We start from the raw sequence: 12,525 nt of genomic DNA, 5'->3' as shown, positions 1-12,525 counted from the left end.
TGTTGTACAGGGCAGTGAACTCTGAATGTTTTCATAGTAAGACATCTGAATCTCAAAAAATAATGCAACAAGACTGAGAGTAGTTTGTCAGATGACAACATTATGTAAAAAAATAAGAATCCAGAAATTCGGGACATTTTGAAGCTCTGAATGAATATCTAGTACATTCCACAGACAATATACATGTCCTAGAAAGAAAAGTGGATAATGAAGAAATATTTCCCAGGAATGAGGAAACACAATGTGGGATCAAAATAAATTATCATAGATCTGATCGAGACTAACTTAAAAGGGAAAAAACACTGATGTACATTTCTTTGTGAGAAAAAGTGCAAGAGTACATTGTTCTAAAAATATGCATATCAGCTAAGGTAGAAAACATACAACTGTTTTGTGTGATAAGAACCATGTTGAATTAAAACATGTCTCTGAATACAAAAAGGGGATATTAACCTTTTCTTTTCAAATTACTCATGGCTTTGAAGCAGAATTTAAATTGAGTAGTAGCCTGGAAGCTTTGATTTACATCAAATAATTGGATATGAAATTCCAACACGCGAAGCAGGCAGCTGCTGAAAATGATCTGAAGCAAAACAAGGCTTTCAAAGTCATCGCTGAGTTATTGGTAACAAAGGCCAGGTGTACTGGGAACAAAACCAAGAGTGAAGAAAGTATTAATGATCAAATTACTCACTGGTAAAGTGTGCATTTAAAATAACAGCCTGACTGCTGCTAACTTTCAGACAAAAGATATGTGTTATAAATGAGAATTTTAGGAAAATTTAATGAAGTGTTCAAATGGTCAAGTCAGAAAACAAAATGCTATAAATGACAAAGAAAGGAACACAGAATAGACCAGGGAACATTACTTTTTTCTGTATGGAAGCAGTGTGCCCACACCTTGGGTACTCTCAGCTTTTATGATTCTCCCATCTCAGACACTAGAACAGACTCAGAGAAGGGCAGTGGGGATTATCAGAAGCTGAACCGGTTCTGTGGGAAACACTTGCTAGCATGAGAAATAAACCATTAAGAAGGGAGTACAATAGCAACCTCTACTGCCATTGGCAACACAGAGAATAAATAGAGAACAATTGTTTCTAGCAATCCAAGAGACAACGATATTATTCTCAAATGAAAGAAGTAGGCAGCAGATACAAAACAAATAAAAGGAGGTGATCTTTCACACAAGCAGGTAAGCTGCAAGAACTGTAGTGACATAGTGTAGTGCAGTGGGTTTTATTCTGTATCTGAATCTGGGTTTCTAGAAGATGCTCGAACTAGCTTGCGTGGCTTAGGAGCCAGGGACGGTTTATGCTTGGAGTGTAGCATAGATTGTATCTAAGCAACGGTGCTTGGTAAATGGATTTCTGGAATGCTCGCTTTTGTTCCTTCAACATGCTTGTCTGAACACTATACCCTAGGTATGTGATTTATAGAGTTGCTTATAACCATGGTTTCAGGTTCTGTATCTATATAAGGTCTGCTGTGTTTACAATAAACGAAGCTGTTCACTCATATTGAGTTGGTGTGCTTCCCCAGGTTTATCAGCAGGTTTCCCTGGCCAAGTGGGTTATTCCCGACATTTGGCGCCCGAACAGGGACCTGACTGATGTACCTGGCGTTGCGAGTCTTGCGCGGTTGACAACCGGAGCAGATTCGGAGGGCAACCTGTGTGAATAGCTGGCCAGCTGAGCGTGACCGCGGGAGGCGGATTGCGGATCTCCATCAGACGGAATGGAGCGGGAGGTAGCCCAACAATTGCTGTTACGTTTTTTAGAAAAACGCGGGGTGGATACGGGAGTTTTAAAGTCGGTACCGAACGTTTTAGATTTTGGGCAATCGGCTGGGGTGTTCTTGCATGCAGGAACCTTATTTAATGTTGATGAGTGGCGTACGTGTGGTGATATACTTTGGGATCAGGTGATTGATGATAAAAAGGAGGCTAAGAAATTGATGAAGCCTTGGAGAGAGATTATTAACTGTATTAAGAGACACAAGGTGGAGCAGGATATGGCCGGTCAGGCAGCTCAGCAATTGGGGGTTGGGACGGCTACGGGGAGAATCCAGGATCCCCCTCATCCATCTATGGGCATCCCTGTCCCCGTTAAGTTGGACAATTACATTTTGCCCAGCGCTCCTCGAAAGGAAGAGTCGGATTCGGAGCCCAACTTATTCCCTGAGGAGGAAGGTAATGGGGATCTGCCCCCACCCCCCCCTCCACTCACCTCTGCACCTGTGCCGGCGGGGGCTTCGCCAAAGAGAAATGAACAAAAGGGCTGTGACAATGTTACTCAAATAGGGAAAAATAGACGGGTTACAAGACTTAATTGGTCTAAGATTGCGGAGCAAGCCGCAAATCAGGGGGAAATGGATATAGCGGAGGTTGTGAGTCAAGCTTTTCCAATTCGTTACGATACAGGATTGGATGGTGAGGTTCACGGGGTACATGTGCCAATCGGTTGGAAAATGTTATTTCAGTTGCGGGCTACAGTGGCCGAGCATGGGTTACATAGTGAACCGGCTCGACAGCTGTTGACGTATATGTGGGCTAGTAGCATTTTGGTTCTGAATGCTACTCTAGAGGAGATGTTAGAGCGCATGAACCGTGTACCTACGGCTACTCAGGCAATGTTAGTGGAGGCTGTGCGAGCGATGGGAGAGACTATAAGTGAACGCCTGGCTACTACTCATAATCAGGCATTTGCGGCATTCGCTCCGTTGTTACAGAGCAATAACAAAAAGCAGAGTGAATCAGCTAAAGGGAAGCAGCGATGTTTCCGATGCGGTAAACCTGGGCACTTTAGACGAGATTGTAAATCTAAGGTATGGTGCGATAACTGTCAATCTGGCACCCATGGTACGGCGGTATGTCGGTCGGGAAACGGCAAGCAGAGCGCGAGTCGCCACGCAATGACAACAGCAGCGACCTCGGCAAACAATGCGTTGCCGACTCTGACTGCTCCGGCTCCGCCGTCCTCTCCCCAGCCACCCCCGACAGCCTCCGCTTGGACCTGGCAACCGCAGTAGATGTCACGTTAATCGACACTAGACCACAGAAGATTGCCTCGGAAGTAAAGGCACTGATTTTAATTAATGGACAGCCTGTTGGAGCTTTACTCATTGGTCGCTCCTCTACTGGGTTAGCAGGTTTATTGATATTGCCTGGATTAATTGATAAGGACTATACAGGAGTCATTCAAATTATGATGCACACATGGCATCCACCTGTTCATGTCCCCGCTCATTCGCATGTTGCACAACTGATTCCCTTACCGCATTTAACTGCAGCTGTGTCCCCGCGCTCTCCTGAAAGCAGGGGAGATAAGAGTTTTGGGTCCACAGGGGGCCTTGCACTTTTGACTATGCCTCTGCATACAAGACCAGTGGTTCCGATTGCATTGACTCATCAGCAACGCACTATTACTATCCGAGCGTTGTTAGATACTGGCGCAGATATTACTATTGTAGCAACGAGCGCCTGGCCCCGACAGTGGCCGACGGAGTCGGAAAGGGGGTGGAAGGAGTTGGTGGAACTGTTCCGGTGTCTCGCAGTTTGGATCCAATTACGGTGACATTAGAAAACCGCTCTGCGCAATGCAAAATTACAGTAATGCCCCTCCCGGTGGGTGTTTCGGCGCTAGTCGGCTGAGACGTACTGGACCAGCTGGGTGTTATCCTCACCAATTCAGAGTCTTCGGGTTTTCCCTAACGGCCACTGCATGGGCTTTCCCGATCCGATTGCGATGGATTTCTGATCATCCCATTTGGATTGATCAGTGGCCGTTGAAACAGGAAAGCCTGCAGTATGCCAGTCAGTTGGTACAAGAGCAATTGCAGCAAGGGCATGTAGTGCCTTCTACCAGCCCTTGGAATACTCCTATTTTTGTGATTAAGAAAAAATCGGGGAAATATCGGCTGCTACATGATCTACGTGCTATTAATGATCAAATGCAAACAATGGGGGCATTGCAACCAGGATTGCCAAACCCATCGATGGTCCCGGAGTCATGGCATCTGTTAATAATTGATCTGAAGGATTGCTTTTTTACAATCAAAATTCACCCCGATGATTCAGAACGCTTTGCTTTTACATTGCCAGCAATCAATAAGAGCATGCCAGTGGCGCGCTATCAATGGGTCGTGCTTCCGCAGGGGATGAAAAATAGCCCTACCTTATGCCAGTTATTTGTTGATTACGCGTTAGCGTCAGTCAGAAAAGCTTGGTCTCATGCTATCATTTATCATTACATGGATGATATCTTGTTTGCTCAATCTGAACCTTTTACTATGCAACAAGAAGTCTTCCTACAGGAGCAATTACAGAAAAACGGCTTGCAGATAGTACAAGAGAAGATACAACGGGAAGCGCCTTGGAAATACCTGGGATGGATAATTACAGAAGGGACTGTCCGCCCACAGAAGCTTAACGTCAACTGTGAGTTACGAACCTTGAATGATGACCAACGATTTTTTGGTGACCTCCAATGGTTGCGGCCGGTAATCGGCTTTAACTCGAAGGACCTTAATGAGTTACGGCCGCTATTGAAAGGCACAGACCCGGCAGCCAAGGTGTCTTTGACAGTCCGACAGGCACAAATTGTGCAACAGCTATTACAACAGATAGCAACAAGGTCAGTATCTCGCCGGTTACCTGATGTTCCATTGTCTTTAGCCATTTATCTTACAGACTCACAGATATTGGGAGCGATCGTACAGGAAAGCCGAATATTGGAGTGGCTCTTTCCACCTCTGCAACCCTGTAAGACAGTACAAATGAAAGTTGAAACTATCGCTGATCTGGTAAGAAAAGGTAGACTTAGAATTCGAGCTATCGCTGGTTCTGAACCTGCTTGTATCTACTTGCCTATACGAAAGGATACTCTGGACTGGTATCTCTTGAATTCATCGACTCTCGCGGATAGCCTGCTTTCCTCTACTTCCCTTGTTGTCTCCTCGCTAAAGCCATCTCTGCTAACACATTTTAAGCAGGTCGAGTGGATGCCACAGCCAAAGTACTCTGAAACTCCATTGATGCATGCGGTGACTTTTTTCACGGATGCAGGGCGAAAATCACGTAAGGCTTCTGTGGTATGGGAGGAAGCAGAACAGTGGCGATCACACATACTTGATGCTGTAGCAGAGGACTCATTACAAACATTAGAACTGTTGGCAGCAGTATGGGCCATGTCGCACTGGATGCATCAACCAATTAACTTGGTATCTGATTCATTGTACGTGGTAGGAATTGTCCAACGGATAGAGGGAGCTCAAATACATGAGGTTAGAAATCAACGATTGTTTACGCTGCTATGCATGCTACATCGAGCTGTGACTATGCGCACTGCGCAATATTGTATGATTCACATACGAAGTCATCAAACATCTCTTGGACTAGCAGAAGGTAATGATAGGGCAGACCATCTCGTTTCGGTGGCTCTCCCAGAAGATATGTTTCACAAAGCACAGCATGCACACTCGCTGTATCATCAGAACGCCCGAGGACTAAAAAGACAATTTGGTCTTCCTTTAGCAGATGCACGAGCTATCGTACGAGCCTGTCATCAGTGTGCCCATCATGGTCCAGGTCTAGGCTTAGGGGTAAATCCACGAGGTTTAAAACCTTCACAAATATGGCAAATGGATGTAACCCATGAACGCAGTTTTGGGCGACGTCGGTATCTTCATGTTACTATTGATACCTTCAGTAGGTTCATTTGGGCCACAGCTCAAACGGGGGAGTGAGCCCTTCATGTCATTAGGCACCTAACTGTTTGTTTCGCAGTGATGGGAGTGCCGGAAATTATAAAAACAGATAACGGTCCAGCCTATATTAGTGCCCGTGTGCGCCGTTTTTGTCAACAATGGAGTCAGGCATCAGTTTGGTATTCCCCATTCTCCCACGGGACAAGCGATTGTTGAACACGCTCATCAGATTGTTAAAAGATATCTGAATAAGTTTGACATAATAGATCTTGATCAAAAATTGGGGCATACACTGTTTACGCTAAACCATTTATGTATATTCGGGGAAGTTGATGTACCACCTGTGGTTCGGCATCAAGCCTATCTACAAGAAAATCAGTCTATAAATTCTATAAATTCTGCAGATAAGAAAATGGAAGTGATGCATAGAGATATGAAAACTGGTAAATGGATGGGACCTGCCCCAGTCCTTTATTTAGGGCGTGGTTACATGTGTGTACTTACTTCAGCAGGTCTGGTTTGGGTTCCAGCTCGTTGGACTCGGCCTAAGATACCTTCTCCTTCTATGGATGACATTGATCAAGTCGAGCCAACCGAGGGAACCGCTGTTGTCTTCAGAAGCTAATGTATGGGTAACTTGGGCTAATAGAACAAATCATCCAGATTTCTGTCTTAGCTTGAAATCACCAGGAGAGCCTTTTCGCACTTGTTTAATTGGTTGGCCTGATTACGATTTGTCCGCTTTTCAACATTTTGTATATAGCGTTAAGAAGTGTAATTATAGTGAAACGGCTACCCGTAGTGCGTGCTTGATTGGTCAACTGAATAACACCCTTCCGTGGGATCCTCAGCAGTTGGATTTATTAGGATCTCGAACAGCAAGTAATGCCTCAGGAGACATTAAGTGTCTCTCGTTTGGTCCAGGAAGTACTTATGATAAATTTGCTATGCGCCTTACTAGGCCACAAAATCCCTTAAGTCCTTATTACGGCAAACCATGGACTTCTGTATTTCCTCGGAACGTAGGAGCTTTCGCCTTTAATAACTACTGTGGTGGAAACTTTAGCGTAGGCAATGCGTATGGTCTTAGGTACACCCGTATTTCTGGGAGGTTACAGCCGGAGATCTTAGTCAATATGAATACAGCAAAAGCCCTTCCCCCCGGTATATTTCTAATCTGTGGGGATAGGGCATGGGCCGGGGTACCTAAGAATATAGTAGGAGGACCCTGCTATTTAGGAAAGCTAACCTTGTTTGCACCACGGCGAGCGGAATGGATGAACATCAATAGGATGCTATCTGGAGATGACCGCCTGAGGGATCAACGCTCGACAATGATTCTGGCTGAAGATTGTCGACGAGGTACAGCTATGGACGGTCACTGCCAACATCTTTGCGTCTATCCTAGCACCAGGTTTGGCGGCTGCACAAGCCTTGAAGCAGATTGAGCGATTGGCATGTTGGACCGTCAAACAAAGCAATATTACGTCCCAGATTCTTGAGGAAATGCTGGAGGACATGGACAGTTTACGGCACGCGGTGTTGCAAAACAGAGCAGCTATAGACTTTTTGCTGTTAGCGCAGGGACGCGGGTGTACTGATTTTGAGGGAATGTGTTGTTTTAATTTGTCTGATCATAGTGATTCCATACATAAACAGATTCGCTGGCTCCTGAATCACACACAATCTGTGAGTAAAGATCATAATCCCATAGACGATTGGCTTCGTTCTACTTTTCCAGGCCTTTCCTCATGGGCATACGGCCTGATAAAAGAAGGTTTGCGATGGTTACTAATCTTGCTATTGATAATTATAGGTGGATGAATTGTATATGGCTGTCTTCAAAGGGCAATCGATCCCCCTCGAGCCATGCTGGTATTTAGTACAACGTTTTCGACGAATGATTTTATTCAAGATTGGCTTAAGGAGCAAGGAGGTCATAGCTCCTTGGAATATCTTGAGATGCGCCCATAAAATAAAAAGGGGGGAATTGCAGTGGGTTTTATTCTGTATCTGAATCTGGGTTTCTAGAAGATGCTCGAACTAGCTTGCGTGGCTTAGGAGCCAGGGACGGTTTATGCTTGGAGTGTAGCATAGATTGTATCTAAGCAACGGTGCTTGGTAAATGGATTTCTGGAATGCTCGCTTTTGTTCCTTCAACATGCTTGTCTGAACACTGTACCCTAGGTATGTGATTTATAGAGTTGCTTATAACCATGGTTTCAGGTTCTGTATCTATATAAGGTCTGCTGTGTTTACAATAAACGAAGCTGTTCACTCATATTGAGTTGGTGTGCTTCCCCAGGTTTATCAGCAGGTTTCCCTGGCCAAGTGGGTTATTCCCGACAGTGTAGTTCATAGTACAAGTGCACATGGATTCAGTGATTGAAACAGATGAACACCACTCATAAATGCCACTGCGTGCTTCCTGGGTTTGTACTCTTCACCAAGCATCTGCTGTTGGTAACAGCCCATCGCTGGTTAGAAGGACCTTTGGCGCAGCGTGCCGTTTGTATATTCTCAGGAAGCTGTAGGGATGTGCTTGCATTTTACATAGATCAGGCTGATTCGCAATACAAGTGATCTTCCACTCTGTCAGAAAGAAACGATGGAAGCAATGAAGAGCTGCTGATAGGAATTGATAAAATATAACTAACTGAAAGATATTGATGGTGATTTTACCATCAAAGACAGCAGTAGGCATTTGATACAAAAAAGCAGGTTTGTTATGCCACAAGCAGAATGAGTATGTTAAAAATGGAGGTAACAAGATTGTAAGTATCTGGGGCTCTCCAGCACACAGGAATAAAAGTTACCCATAGATATTTGGGTCAGACGTTCAGCAAATAGTGTATCCACTTAGTACATTTTATATAATATGAATACTGCCTTTTTTTTTACAGAATTACTCCACTAGAAAGAAATAAATAAAATTATATCCCACAAGAACTGATCCAAAGATTAATTTTAAATGTTAATTAAAAAAAAAAAAAGTTTTTTTAGAAAAGATAGAGTCAGAAACAAGTTCATTAGTTAAACATAGGAATAAACAGCAGTGGTATAAATGCTCTTGAAGAAAGTAAGCTATGGGTAAAGTAAGAAGAGCTCAAAGAGAATGTCTGTCCAAAAAATCTTTTCAGATGCAGGAGTAAAATGGATGATTGGTGAGAACAGTTAAGGCAAACCTCTTTCCTTTAGTGGTTCTTGAAAAAAACTTATGAAGACTGCAATGCTACTACAACCTTACTAGGTGAAAAAAACTCACTCCTTTGATTTTTTGAGATTCAAATGTATTATTCAAATCTTATTGTTCCTCTCCTTATTTTCAATAACTTAGTTCAGTTCTTTTTCTGAACGAGTTTATGGGAGGATTTATTTTTAGTGTCTCCTGTCTCTGCTGCACACTTCCACACTCAAGACAGTTGTGCTTCCTCAGTAAGGCTGTGGAGCAATGAGTAGGGATGATGGATGGAGGGCAATATATTCAAGGGCTGATGTAACTGAGTGAGGCTGAATTTCTTGGGCTCCTTCTAGCATCCACAGTCGGAGATGGGGTCCTTCAGAAAGAAGTTAAGAAGGAAATGAAATTCCAGTTTTCCTACTTGGAATTTCCGGAGAGTTAGTTTATCTCTACAATGATTGCGGTGGGAGCCTGAGAGATCTGGTTTGCTTGTTAAGTTAATATTGAGCTTTGAGATGCTGTTCTCCTTTGAAGATCTGGCACTGTATGCCACAGGCTTATTGGATTTCACAGAACCAAAGACCGCAGGACAAGACAACCACAAAGGATTTAAGACTAGAGGCTCAGGCCCCAAGGACATAAGCACAAATCACAAAAGGTCAGTGACTCATCCGTTTGAGAATGCAACCTTGGAGTTAGGTTGAGCTGATTTTAGGGTATCACAAAGAGAAGAGAATTGTATCTATGTAAAACATTATTAAACAATGAAAATGCAAAGAAGATAACAAGAAAGTGCAATTAACACTCACAGTCCCTCCTGGGAAATAGGACAGAAATAAGGGAATTTCTCCAGCTTCCTGTCTTGCAGAGGTTGTGTCTGAACCACATCATTACTTAGCCACAGCTCTTCCCTCCCACGCTGTTAGCAGAGGAGAAATCGCTGATATGCCATCCCTCACATTTTGCCACTGTGACTCAGCATTTATCTGAAAAGAGATTCTGTAGAATTAATTAGACAAGAATTTTGAAGAACAGTTTGTGTATTCTGCTCCAACTTTCCCAAAGTACAGCGTGATTTCTTATCACAGCATCTAACCAGTGTAAACTGAAGTGCAGTTGACAAAATAGTGTGCTCACACAGGAAATATTTAGCAATCCCAAACAGAGCGCAGCATGAACAACGCACTTCACCAGAAAGTGAAGTTGAAATGATGGGATGACAAAATGAGCAGCACAAATAACTATTAGAAGACAGAGACAACGATGAACCGATGATTTAATAAATCTCACAAGATTTTTTCAAGTGCTAAAAAAAAAAAAAATCACACTTCAACATTAAAAAAAATCCATAGAATACAACTAGATTTTACCAATCTAATGTACAGTGTTCACCATTGAATTATTGTGCAGAGCTATTAAATTATCACTGCATTACTTTATAGATGGAATATGCCATAGATAGTGTACCCAAAAGTAGGTTCTGTCGTCTGCATAATAGTCTTCATATATATTATACAAAAGTCTTTGTTAGATGAAATAAAGTCATTACCATTTCTTCCTGTATGACTGTTTTGGCATTACAGCAAATATATTCAGCCACTTCCTTGAACCGTGAATCTCTTTAAGAGCTTTAGATTCTAAACTCTTAGTAATTTCCTGCATACCTTCCTCTGCAGCACCCAGCGTTATGTTCTTAAGAAAATAATTCACCCAGCATGGGGAATGTTTACTCTTTTATTAAGAGCCAATATCATCGGACATAATATCTGCCAAAATGACCTCTGTTTGTGAAAGAGATAAGAGAGTCCTTAATTTAGGGGAGAGGTGCCAGAGCGGTCTCCAAGTCTGTTAGAGAGGAGAAAGAAAGACTTCAAGAAAGGGACTGATACAGGAAAAAACTTTGTTCCGATAGAGCAAATTCTAAGCTACAAAACACTTTTTCAGCATAGTCACTACAGTTAGCTGTGCGTTTTTGCCAGCAGTGAACAAGAGCCTGCATGCCATGTTTATAAAAATGTGCATGGCTGTCTGATGTGGCTTGTCTTTCATGCCACTGTCGCCCACTGCCAAAATGTGCCACCCACCACCTCACTGTGCTGACATTTAGTGTTTGGACTCCTTAAGTTTTCAGCAAGCATCAGTGTATGACAACTGATGCCATTTCTTCAACATGGAAGAATTCAATTCCACGCCTTTACTCTGTATGCGCTTCCATGTCAGGAGCCATTTTGTCAGACTGCCCCTCTGCTACCATCTGTTGCACAGCAACAAAATGTAACAGAACTTTGACAGGAAGGTTCAGCCTCTACTGCCATACCATCAAAATCCAACTCTGACGTCGTGGGACACCATAATAAAATAGGAGGCATTACTTTTGGAGCAGCCCTTGCAGAAACACATGGGTTGAAGACATTTTTCGTAACGATTGGTTGTAATTCTCTGGTCTAATGTGTGATCTTGTGGAATGAGTCTGACACTTAGCAGACAAGAGGGTATATTTAGCAGTTGGTTATATATACATCTTAGCACATTTATTCATGAATATTTAGAAAGCATTAACAGTTCTTCCTCATTCTGCCTTCAGACATCTAATGAAATTACCCTATTCTCTGAGCTTATGAAATATGTCTGATGGTGAACAAACTCAGGAACAGTCTTGAAGAAACCTGATCAGTGATCAGGTTTCTTCAAGTTTAGGCGTTTGTATTGAGTTTAAAGAAAAGACCTTTTGGAAAAGAGCCATTTAACTAAAAAAAAAAAAAAAAGCCTTTCATATATTTCATAGTGAAGAAAAAGGGAGATTCAGTAGCCTACAGGAGGAATTCTCTGATCTAATGTGTGATATTGTGGAATGACTCTCAGCATCCTGAAGGAGTTCCCAGCAGCACGGGACCCGACAGACCAGTGATGTGAGATAGAATGAGTATTATCAGAATTGCTAAACTAGTTTGCTATGGCTCCAACTAGAATATTTGCTAAACTCCTGCCAGTAGTAGAGTACAATAGTGAAGGCTTCAAATATATTACAACTGTCAGCCAGCTGGAAAGCAGTTGCATTCAGTGAGTCAGACCAGTGCTAAACTAGAATTTGAGGGATCTATTTTTGTTTGGAATAGAAAAAAAACTTAACCATATTTCTATCCAAACTGTTGAATTTAAGCTATAGTGAATTCAATAAAGAAATTCAGATTGCTGGTAAATAAAGCTTGATAGTTGATAATCCTCTTGATCAAAACAAAATGTCTAACAGATGTGCAATCAGGAAGTAACTGTGGAAAAACTGCCACAATGTCAGTCACTGATAGAGGTGCGGGAAGTGAATTGGAGAATTCTTTCTTCCCCATGGAGGAGGGAGGGCCATGTTTTTTTTCAGCAGTACTCAGTGCCAGGACAAGAGGCAACTGGCACAAACTGGAATGCAAGACGTTTCCTCTGAACATCAGGAAGCACTTCTGTACTGTGAGAATGATGAAACACTGACAACCTTAAGCATCCTGTGATTCTGTGATTAAAATGCCAGCTGGAACATCAACCATCTCCTCCTTTGCCAAATCCATACCAATTTCAATGAAAAGAGCAAGAAGAAAAGGCTTGAATGGGTAATTATGGCCCATGCATATAATATACCAATTTCTGCC

The sequence above is a fragment of the Centrocercus urophasianus genome, unplaced genomic scaffold, assembly GCF_019232065.1.
Source record: "Centrocercus urophasianus isolate 14NV4802_14NV808 unplaced genomic scaffold, USGS_Curo_1.0 seq_13, whole genome shotgun sequence".
NCBI classification, from domain to species: Eukaryota; Metazoa; Chordata; class Aves; order Galliformes; family Phasianidae; genus Centrocercus; species Centrocercus urophasianus.
Note: the sequence above shows the minus strand (reverse complement) of the source record.